Source organism: Mauremys reevesii, linkage group 8 (assembly GCF_016161935.1).
Source record: "Mauremys reevesii isolate NIE-2019 linkage group 8, ASM1616193v1, whole genome shotgun sequence".
Taxonomy (NCBI): domain Eukaryota; kingdom Metazoa; phylum Chordata; order Testudines; family Geoemydidae; genus Mauremys; species Mauremys reevesii.
Window position 1 is genome coordinate 42,379,984 of NC_052630.1, and position 12,279 is coordinate 42,392,262.

Sequence of the window (12,279 nt, forward strand, 5' to 3'; positions counted from 1 at the left end):
TGAAGCGGCATTTGATATATTAGTGAGAAAGGCAGAAGCACACAAGCAGGGAGATGTCCAAAAATGTAAACTGGAAAGCCATTTTCCAGGCCATGGCAAAACATGACTGTATGATCTGCATCAACTCCCTGGCCGACAAAGCAGAGGATAGTCTAAATCTGTGCCGTGTCTACAAAGCACACACCTGAGTGGCAGCCATAAACAGCCTTCTAACATCCCCATCACAAACAAGAATGCTTTACCTGCTTCTGCACAGATGGAAATCACGTTCTGCTGATGACTGTCCAGAACTATGTGACCTGACAAACCACATTGCTGCACTGGTGACAGACACTGATCCTCCATTACTCAAGGAAGTATGAAAGGCCGTCCAAAACTCAAGGAACATATGTGCTGCTGGACCAGATGGTATTCCACCTGAGCAGCTCAAAGGTACCTTGAAACATTTCACTGCCTGGTGTGAGCTGTCATTGACATCATGCAGCTCTCCCAGTTTACAGCAGCATGTTTGTAAGGCAAATCCTGTTTGGTTGGGCCTGTATTTTGTGAGACAGATCAGAGATGGTAAGGCTGAGATGTTCCAACCCACCTCAGGTTCCACACCCTAAAATTCTGACCCACCAATATTTTGTTTCAGCGTTGTATAAATGAATAGTTTCCAGACCCAGACCCACTCCCTGGGTAACACAAAATGTACTAGCATAGGACTGTAGTCCTTGATTCTGCTGCCTTCACTATCTCTAGTAGATCCCGCTCTGTACACTAATCTCTCTATGATCCCCCATTACCACAGCATCTACACACCACCCCTGGGAAGCAGGGAAGTATTATTAGTAACATTTTACAGATGAGGCACCGTGAGGCTAAGTAACTTGCTCAAGGTCACACCGGAAGGTCGTGTGCAGCATGGAACAGAATCCATGTACTGAACCCAGGTGTTCCAGACCCCAGGCTAAGGCTTTCAGCACTGGACCCTCTTTTCTCTCTTACCCACACCAAGGAGCCTTTACCATTGCAATGAATCCCATGGACTTTGGCAAGCACTCCTCGATGCAATTAAAAGTTTGAGATTTGGGCCCAGAGTGTTTAGAAGTGACACAAGAATTCATGATGTTTGGAGAATCAAATGTTGAGGGAAAGAGTCTGTTACTACTGACTCCAGCAGCTTCAACTCAAGTTTTTCTGGTATTTACTCCTTGTCTCCTATTGAGAGCATTCCCTCCAGAAAGTTGGCAAATTTCCATACTTAAATTCTCAAGCATTAAGCAGGTATCTCTATACAGTCATTGGAAGGTCAATCCAAAGGTACTTAGGGAAAAACAGACCACTGTCCATAGTAATGTTCTCCTAGTCTGAAGGTGCAAGTACATGTTTCAAGTTAGTGCCAATTGGTTCCACTGATATAGATTAATTTTTAAAAAGTCCCCATGGTCTCTGGCACAATTGTGATACGAAACTTGGTTTGACTGAAGTTTGTAAATTGTGCAGCTGGTTTGGGATGGCAGGTTTCAGCCTTTGCCTGGCCTTGAAGACAGGTAATTAGGAACCTCCTCCACAGCAAAAACATGACAACTCAACAATAGATTCCTGAGAGACAAAAAACAAAATGCTGAGACTCTAGCAGAAGTGTGGGGAGCCCAGCTCAGACTGGAGACATTGGTCCAGGGACTTCAGAGACATTGGCAGTTTTCCCTTCTCCAGCCAGAACCTTGAGTCTGGCTGAGCAGCACTCAGCACCGGACCTGGGCTGAAGGTCGTTCTAAGGTGCATGCTTGTCCTCAGCCCACGCAGGAGTCAGTGCCACACCCAGAGTCTCTTTCCAGGAACAGGTATATTTTCCATCCAGGGACAATACCAACCAACCAGTTCCTCATCCCACCCTGGGCTAGAGCTCCCAGGGGACTTCGCCCTTTGGTCTCTCCTGCTTTAGGGCCTATGGCAGAATTCTGCTATGCTTTTAGCTCAGCACCACCTCCCACGGCTTTCTTCCTGGAGGTGTTTTCCCCCCCGGCAGCAGGTTCCCACTTCCTCCCCTCCCATGGGACTCTGGCAGCTTTTCCTATGAAACTCCCTGCTGCCCCTGCTCCCTGAGCAGCGCCCTGCTTTATTCACAGTCTGGGTCTTTATAGCCCTAGGTGCCACCCTGCCCGCTGAACTGGGAGCACCTGTTCTAGTACGGGGATGCTGGACCTGCTTCATGCAAAGGGGCCTGTGACAGTCACCTCTGCTTTGTCCTAATCCTAGGGCCAGCCTTCCTGAATTCGCTCGCTCCATGCCCCCTGGACTGCAGGACGCAGGGCTGGTGTGTTTGCAGTTGGCTCCTGCTGCACTTATCTCCAGCTGTAAGGACTGGTGGGTGGGTGGGGCTCTGATGCCTGAGTCTCCCCTTGTAAAGGCCCAGTGATGTCAATGGGAGTTACCTGTGCCCTGTAGTGGGAGAGCAGGTGCCCAAGTGATCACACCTGCCAGCCAATGGGAGTGTTTTCACAGGCTAGGGAAGAGAGTGATTGGATGGAGAGATGGGGGAGAGGTTCCCTGAGGTTATGGGTCTGGGTAAGTGTTTGGTTCACTGGTCGCAGGATCCTTCTGCTCTGCAGAGTGGAACAAAACAAGGGAGACGTGCTGCAAAGCCATGACACTGGGGACACAGCGAAGAGATCACTATGCTCTAGCCTGACCTCCCTGCATAACACGGGCCAGAGAATTTCCCCCAGAGAATTTCATAAATGCTGATGGAGCTACATCAGGAACATGCTGAATAGCCCGTGTCTGCTGCAAGGAGCAGCAGCGCTTTAGCTGTTCGGGGAACCACTGGTGTAACTGGGTCTCCCAAATGGTAATCTTCCTGCTGCATTTCAGTAGCAAAACAATCAACCCCAGTAAGGTGTGATGGTTGCTTCACTGTGACCCAGGGTTGAGTTCACGCTGTATCCTGCTGCTGTGTCCTACAGCCCAGATGAGTTTATTGGGCAAGTGGATGCCTCTGGCATTGTTCATGGGTGATTCTGAGCCCCATATGTTATAGGGAGGCACACAGGGTTGAGCTGCATCCTATGGGTTGGTAACAATTCCACCTGCCCCACTCCTGAAAGAGCATGGTAGGCTTCCATCCCAGCTCTTCAAGGTCTCACATCTCAGCCACCAGCCTGGTCTCAAAAGCACTGCATGGGACAGGCTCTGGCTGTGGTTGAGCAACCCTAGGCATTCTTGTGGTTGTGCCATTGCTCCAGCTGGCTTGTGGGAAGAAAGATGAGATCCCAACATCAGTCCTAGGAGCACAGCAAGTTGCTACCAGCCTACTCAACCAGCCAACATGCCAATTTTCTATAATGAATGAGCACATCCGGGCTTTTTTATAATAACCCCTCCCATCCCTTATCCTGCTTTCATCAACCCAGAGCCATTAGAGTTGGCAACGACCTTAGGTTACATCTAGCCCATCCTTCTCAGGAGCAGGTGTAGAAATGTGTCCTGCTGGTAGTTCTCCAAAGCTTTAGCCGGTCAACTTTTACACATCTCAGCACACACAGTGCAGCTGCCACAATTCTCTGGGGAGACTAAGACGCATTCTAATAGAGCTCACAGTTAGTTTTAGCTTGTGCCACTCTGAAGTGTGCAATTGAAAGGTTACAACTCAAAGGCAGAGAATAAAAAGAGTTTCTTAAATCACAAAAGATTGTCTGTTCTGTCAGAGATGCACATCCTGCCCTTTTCGGGAATGGAGTCAGTGCAAATATCAGGTGAATGCTAAGTGACTGCTCAGAGTGACTCTTGTTCAGCTAGCGGCGATAAACCAGCCATTGGACACACATTAAACATCAGTTAGGTGTAAAGACAGCACATACTGGCAGTAACAAGCACTTCAGCTATTTCAGAACTAATTCAGGAATGATTTCCTAGCACATTCCTGCTGTGATGCTGAAAGCCATGTCCAGGGGTGGGTGTGCAGTGAGATAGGTGCTGGTGACTGGGATGAAACTCATCTGAACTAGAGGAGAATTTGTAGAACACAACAGGAATTAATCAGTCCAAAAGTCTCATTTTATAGAGTACTGAGAGTTTGGCTCCAGTACCCAAAAACTCCAGCTGTTGGGTATGATATCAGATTAGCCAGTGAAGACAAGACATGTTAATTACACATTGCCAGTCTTTTAGCAAGAGGCTCCCAGCAGAGTTTCCCATGTGATAAACCCCATATATACATCCTTAAAAAGGTTTGTCCCTTTGGAGACACATTACTGGCTCCCGGGGCATCTCCTCAGCTGATATAAGTTGGTCTAACTCCTGCTGAGGATCTGGAATCAAGACACCGACCAGCAGCCCTTCCAAATGGACAAGCTCTTTCAGAGGCTTGGGTGGAGCATGGGACTAGGGATGTGTGGTGTGGAATGAGAAGAGAAGTGATTCATTTGTAGCTGTAATGAGCTGGGTGAAATGCTTCAGGTTTCTGACCCCGAAAAATGTGACACGTTTTTCACACACAAAAAATCCCAGCTCAAGCCATACCCAAGACGAGTCATTGCCACTTGGCAAGCTCACTTATACTACGTGCATGTGCTGGAAATCTTCCTCCAGGAAATCTCCGTTCGAAAGAAGACCCCAATCATGGTCTCCTTCCCGCCTCTGCCCCCGCCCCCAGGTGCTGCACATTACATAGCAAGCGCCTGTCCCTGCCACAAAGAGTTCACGGTCTCAGGGCAAGATGGCACCTTACTCTCTGCATAACCCACAGTCCTCTCTGGCATTGTGGCTCCATCTCCAGGCTCTTCTTTATCTCTCATCAGGGCCATCCCTCACCTCCCAGATACTGCCCAGAACAGCTGAGCCAGTCCAAGGGCAAACTTGTGTTCAGATGACCACTTTGCAGATGTCAGGAGTTCTAATGCCTTCAGAATGGTTTTAGTCCTGTCTAAATAAAAGGTGATTGCTCGCCTGACATCGAGAGTATGCAGGGTTGCCTCTTGCGGAGTCTTGTGAGGTTTGGGATAGAAAGTAGGTAAGTATATAGGTTGGTTGAGGTGGAAGGTCAATACCACCTTAGGAAGAAATTTAGGATGTGGTCTCAAAGTGACTTTGTCTTTGGAGAAGATTGTGTAGGGAGGGTGGGCCATTAGGGCGCTCCTTTCACCAGCTCTCCCTGCTGATGTTATGGCAACTAAGAAAGCCACCTTCATGGACATATGGAGATGAGAGGAGGTAGCCAAGGACTCAACTGGAGGTTTCATGAGAGCATGAAGAACGAGGTTAAGATTCCATGCAGCTGCTGTTGGGTAAATTTCAGGGTAGAGATTTTGCAGGCCGATGAGAAATCGTTTTATGGTGGGGTGGGTAAAGAATGAATAACTGTCTAATAGGTCATGGAAGGTGGTAAGCGCCGCCAGGTGCACTTTGATGGAACTGAGTGAAAGTCCTTCCTGTTTTAGTTTCAGGAGGTAGTCTAGAATGTTAGGGAGGGTCACGTTATTGGGCGCTAAGTGATTACATGAGCACCAGAGGGCAAAACGCTTCCACTTCTGCAGGTAGGTTTTACGAGTGGAGTCTTTCCTACTGTGCAGGAGGACATATTGGACTTGCTCAGAACAGGCTAGTTCATGGGTTTGGAACCATGAAGGAACCAGGCTGTGAGGTGGAGCTTTTGGAGCTGGGGGTGAAGAACCCGTCCGTTGTCCTGGGAAACATGGTCTGGCCTGTTGGGGAGAGCCCGTGGGTGACAGGAGGACATGCAGAGTAGGTAGGGATACCACATGTGTCTTGGCCAAGCCGGGGCAATAAGGATGACCTGGGCCTTGTCGTCCGCAATCTTCCGAAGAACCCTGTGTAACAGAGGGATTGGTGGAAGGCGTACAGGAGGGAGTTGTTCCATGGGATGAGGAATGCATCTCCTAGGGATGCAGTCCCGAGTCCCGCTCTGGAGCAAAACGGAACATTTTCAATTCTGGGTCGTGGCAAAGAGATCTATTGACGGGGTGCCCCAGACGGAGAAGAGCTGTTGGAGTACTGCGGGGTGCAGTTCCCATTCGCATTGTGTCAAGAAGTGCCTGCTAAGTGCGTCGGCAGTAGTGTTGTGGCAGCCTGGTAGGTAAGAAGCGATGATTTGTATTCGATGTCGTATGCACCAATTGGCTTCCATGCAAAGGGAATGTGATCGGGCTCCCCCTTGTCTGTTTATGTCGTACATGCATGCTATATTGTCTTTTAAGGCCCGAAGAGATTTGTTCTTTATGAGGGGAAGAAAGTGAAGGCATGCTCACCTCACTGCTCTGAGCTCTAAGAGATTTATGTGTAGGTGCGTCTTTGATGCGGACCACTGGCCTTGTGCCCTGTGCCGCCCTAGGTGCGCTCCCCAACCAATTAGGGAAGCGTCCGTGGTGAGCATGAGCGTTGAGGAACATTGCTGGAAGGAAACCCCTGTGCAGAGGTTTTCTGGACTTGTTTACCAGTGTTGGGAAGCTATAACATCGGGAGGAGGAGTTAGCAGCATCCCTAAGGTGTGTCTGTTGGGTTTGAAATTGGAATTGAGCCAGCCCTGGAGACATCTCATGTGTAGCCTGGCGTGGTGAACCATGAAGGTGGTGGCTGCCATGTGACCAAGGAGCTGTAGGCAGAGTCTTGCCTGTGTCCTGGGACGAATAGAGAGCGTGCGTTTGAGCTACGTGATAGCGAGGAATCTGTGATATGGGAGCGAGGCCCTGCTCTGGATTGAGTCGAGATGAGCTCCGATGAACTCGATCTGTTGTTTAGGTGTCAGGTTGGATTTCTGGATGTTTATTTGGAGGCCTAGGCTATGAAAGAGGGAGATGGTGAAACGGGTAGCTTGAAGTGTCTCGCCATAGGAGTTGCCCTTGATGAGGCAATCGTCCAGATAGGAGAACAGCATGACCCCGTGTTTGTGGAGGTGAGCCATGACCCACAGCTAGAGACTTGGAAAAAACCTCTCGGTGCTGTGGCGGGTCCGAAAGGAAGAACTCTGTATTGAAAATGGTCGTGACCGATTGTGAATTGTAGGAAGTGTCTGTGAGCTGGATGAATTGATATATGAAAGTAAGCATCCTGTAGGTCGAGGGCTGTGAACCAGTCCCCTTGATCCAGTGCAGGTATTATTGTGCCCAGTGTGACCATCTTGAATCTTTGTATCCTCACTAATTTGTTCAGTCGGCATAGATCTAGTATAGGCTTCCATCCTCCGGTCTTTTTCTGAGTTAGAAAGTAATGGGAGTAGAAACCTGTCCCTTGATTTTGCATTGGCACAGGTTCCACTGCACCTAGCTCTAGAAGATGTGCCACTTCTGTGCAAAGTAAGTGGTCATGAGAATGATCCCTGAAGAAGGACGGGGAAGGGGGAAGGGTAGGAGAAAGTTTGTCCTTATCAAAAGGGAGATCCTCCACTTTGGTCTGCAGTTCTTTGGGGATGCCAGATGCAGAGAGCCATGAGGATCTGCGCATAACCGCAGCAGTTGCAGTTGTATGGGCTGCTGTGTCTGCCGTGTCTAGAGATGCCTGTAGGGTTGTTCTGGAAATCAGTTGGCCCTCAATCAGGATTGATTTGAAGTCTGTTCTCCTATCCTCTGGAATGTAGGAGGCAAATTCAAAAGTTTATTGTAATTATCAAAGTCGTAACTGGCGAGGGGAGCAGAATAGTTTGCAATTCTGAACTGTAGTGTGGAGGACGTATAAATCTTGCGGCCCAAGACATCAAGGCGTCTAAGGTCTTTGTCTTGCGGGGTGGGTCGATATTGTGACTGTTTCATCCTCTGTGCAACTGCATCCATGACAAGGGAGTTCGGTGGTGGATGAGAAAATAGGAAGTCAGCGTCCTCAGCATGGACATAGTATTTACGTTCGGCCTTTTTGTAAGTTGGTACTAAAGACGCTGGGGTTTGCCAGAGAGTGTCAGCTGGCTCCAGGAGTGCTTCATTTATAGGGAGCATGATGTTTGAGGGCTCAGATGGTTGAAGGATTCTGAGGAGTCTGTGTTGTGTCTCCTGAACCTCTTGAAAGGGGATAACTTGACTGAGTGCCACCCTCCTGAAAAGTTCTTGAAATTGTTTACAGTCGTCCATGGCCTGTGGAGGCAGAGGGAGGAGGGCTCCGTCCAGGGCTAATGGAGAGTTAGGAGTCGGTGAGTCAGGATATGGTGCGTAACTTGCATACTCAGGAGGGGGCTCAGGCACCTTAGAAGTGGATGGAGCAGGAGATTGAGGCACAGAAGGAGGATAATTGGTAGGAGGATGTTGCCAAGGGTACCACTAAGGCCAAGGCATAGGGTAGGAGAACCCAGGTGTCGCCCATGGGGGGGCGAAGTAGGGAAACTGAGGCTGGTGGCCTTGAGCCGTGACCTGAGGTGGCAGAGGTGCCTGTGGAGGAGAAGCAGGAGGGGAGAACTCCGCTTGCTGCTGTAAATCAAGTTCACTGTCAGTGAAAACCAGTTCAGGTGGAGAGAGCGGCGGTTCAAAAAATGAGCCCTGTGTATCTAGGAGCGGAGAGTGAGGCTCAGGTGGCACTGAAAGGTCACATTGAGTGAGAAACTGTTTCTCCTGCTCCCTGGGCTGAGCTGAGCCTGCTCTCTGCTCTAGCTCATTAGCAGGAGAAAGTGACAGCGGTGCTGCAGACTGCTTGGAGTTGCCCTGCAGGGGGTCTGCTACTGGTGCCCGGGTGGAAGATAGGCTCGGTGCCAACGTTCTTCTCCCTGCAGGGGAGGATTGTGCTGGCGGCACCATGGCAGTTTTTGGTGCCAAGAAGCAGGGTGCTGCCGGCACCGCGGCCATTTGCGGTGCCCAGGAGGCGCGCGCTGCCGGCACCGCGGCCGTTTGCGGTGCCCTGGAGGCGCGCGCTGCCGGCACCGTGGCCGTTTGCAGTGCCCTGGAGGTGCGTGCTGCCGGCACCGCGGCCGTTTGCGGTGCCGAGGGGACCGGAGCCACAAGGACCTTCCTGACACAGGAGGTCGGGTCCCTGCCTCTGCGCTCTGTCGGAGCCACGGCTGAGGCATTAGAAAAAGCTGAGGCACCTGCCTTTGGTGCTGTCAGCACAAAGGGTAGGGATCTCGCGGGAGAACCCCTACCCTTGTTAAAGTCTCTCCTGTGAGACTGTTCTGCTTCTTGCCTCCGCTCCAGGGAGGGTGAAGCAACGCTGCCCACTGGTTCTGATCTGGCTGGGGAGCGTGTGGGAGCGGGTTTAACCTTTCCCGTCTCTGAAAGCGTCTGTAAGGATTTTTCCATCATCAGCATTTTGAGCCGCAGATCCCTGTCACAACGAGCTCTTGACTTGAGGCTCGCGCAATGGAGGCACTTCACAGGGACGTGGGTGTCCCCGAGGCACTTCACACAGTATGAGTGCCCATCTGTCCGTGGCATGGATTCCTGACAGGACATACACCTTTTGAATCCTGAAGCTCCTGGCATTATGAATTAGAGATGGCCAAAGAGAGTGTCTCAACGGGAGACAAGCCTGAGGGATTTTTTTTTTAAACTAAGTAACTAAATATGTAACTACACTAAAGGAAGGGAAACAACTGGGATGTAACTAATAATTATTTCTCTGTTCTTTGTTACTGTTTCCTATAGAGGCCAGGGAAGAAAAGGCAGCACTGCCCCGAGTTCCGTCTTCGGCCGAGGACAGTTGAGAAGGAACTGAGGAGGGTGTGGGGTGCACGCACTCAGGAAGATTCCAACGAGACGGGAGATACCAACTGAGTGTGTGCATCCCAACCAGGCACTCCTACCGAAAATCTCCAATCAACAGCACCGGGACACACCGTCACCTAGAGTGGAGCACCCACAGGGACAGCACTCGAAGAAGAATATTAGTTTAGCAGTCTGCACACTAATGAGAGGTATACAGGTAACAAACAATAATAATGATACTTAGCTCTTAATTACCGCTTTTCATCAGTAGATCTCAAAGCACTTCACAAAGGAGGTCAGTAGCATTACCCCCATTTTACATATGGGGAAACTGAGGCACAGAGTGGTGAAGTGACTTGCCCAATCACCCAATAGGCCAGTGGCAGGAATAGAACTCAGGTCTCTGAGTTACAGTCCTGTATCCACTAGTCAACACTGCCTCAAGCACAGTTAGAAGGGATAAAGAACTGCAATCTCCTGGACATATCTGAAATATGGGGAACTGGTTAGTGTGACTACCACACCAGCAAAGAGAGAGAGCGTGTCAGGAGAAATGGAGGTGGAATAATAATACAAAACCCTTATACTAGAGAAGTGAACATTCTATAGAACATCTGCTCTGGGACACCGCATGAGCATCTGCTGTGAGTGAACTCTTTGGCCTCTGAATATGGCCAGCACCAGAGTGTGTGTACACTTTCAGTTCTTGGTGGGGTTAAGTCTTTTCCAATAATGATGAATTAGGAGGACTCAAACTCCATGTTTCTTGATCTGCTCTCTCATTGCCTTTCAAGATGACCAATTTTTGAGCAATTGGAAAACTGCAGGAGCAGCATCTCAATTCTTTTCGCAATGAAAGCCCCTGTTGCTTCATCAGGGATGCCAGGGCACCTGGCTTCAGCAGAATATCTTCCAAAGACTATAGCCCAGACTGTACTCTATTGGGTTCAAATAGAGTCTGTGCTCAAACATATTTCTGGGGCAGGCGTCTTTGGAAGGGCTTTTCCTCACTACTTGGAGACCAGAGGCAGAGGCAAGGACTGGAGCAAGGCTGTGAGGTGGTGTGATAAATTAAACACACAATGTTTTCATTCAGCTGTCCGAGGTACGCTAGAGAAAAGGAAAGCCATCCCCTGCCCCTACCATGTACAGCAGCCAGGTCTGTGCTATTTGGGAAGGTTTAAATGCCCCAATGGGAGGTGAGTGCCTCGCTCATGTGATGACTGTGCTCTCTGGCTACAAACAAACTATTGATACAGCTAAAGGGCCAGAAGCTGGTGCTCAAGAACAGGTTTCACGGACCTTGGGCTTTCAGCACCAGCAAACCCACTGTCATTGTGCACTGCAAAAGGCTTGCCCTGTGCAGATCTTTCTACCCACTTTTAACCACTCCCTGAGGCACCTTTGATCATTTTGGCTGCCTATATAGCAGGGGTCGGCAACCTTTCAGAAGTGGTGTGCCGAGTCTTCATTTATTCACTCTTATTTAAGGTTTCGCGTGCCAGTCATACATTTTAACGTTTTTAGAAGGTCTCTTTCTATAAGTCTATAATATATAACTAAACTATTGTTGTATGTAAAGTAAATAATGTTTTTAAAATTTTTAAGAAGCTTCATTTAAAATTAAATTAAAATGCAGTGCCGCCCGGACCAGTGGTCAGGACCTGGGCAGTGTGAGTGCCGCTGAAAATCAGGTTGCGTGACGCCTTTGGCACCCGTGCCATAGGTTGCCTACCCCTGCTATATAGGATGGAATTTAAAAGGCACCTGAATCCCATTGACTCTCAATGGCACTTCTGCTCCTTAGCCAGCTCAGTGCTTTTGACAATCCAGCCCCAGCTCACAGCCCTGCACTGTGGGGTGAAATCCTGGTGTCCTTACTCATGTTTGATTTTCTCAGACAAACTCCCATTGCCTGTGTGCCTCAGTAAGGCCCTCGTGCTTAGCCTCGTGTAACTAGAACGTAGGGTCCACTGAGCAGTGCTCCTTTGCAGTGCACCCCATCATCCCCCTCCTGTGCAGCGTGAACACAAACTCAGGAGGAAATTCACCAGGGTGTGGAGACCCTATGCCATGCCCTCTGCACTAGTGACATTCTGAGGCGGGGCTGTGCAGGGGGACACAGCTGCAGCTCCATCTCCCTGTGTGTCGCAGGTGGGGGCAGGTGCATCTCAGCACCAAATCCTGTTAGGTTAATATGGAGGAAGCCATTGGGGGTGACATGGGGAAGGACCAGGACAGGAGAATCCATCCCTAGGCAAACCAATAGGCCCAGGACCCCTATGGGGGAGGTGCAAAGGGGAAGAAGCCAGGCACTGACCTAGTGCTGTAGAAGGTGTCTGCTGCTTGCCTTGGGGATAGAAGTGAATTCCATAGTCATGATCCCTCGCATAAGGCCCAATTACTATGCAAGGCCAAGTGTAATTTCTCCGAGAGTGACTGATCCATCACATGCAAAACCAATACTGATGCAATTGAGAAGCTGCGTAGTTAGAATGGTAATACATTAGGAAAAGCAGAAATGAGAGTGCCTACAAGATCATTATCTCAGGCACACTGCACCGCTGATTAATTATCTGTAGTCATTTCTTTGTTAAACACTGACAGCGTGTTGGTGTAGTGGTTCATACGTCTGCTTTCCTTGTTAAATGCAGGAGTG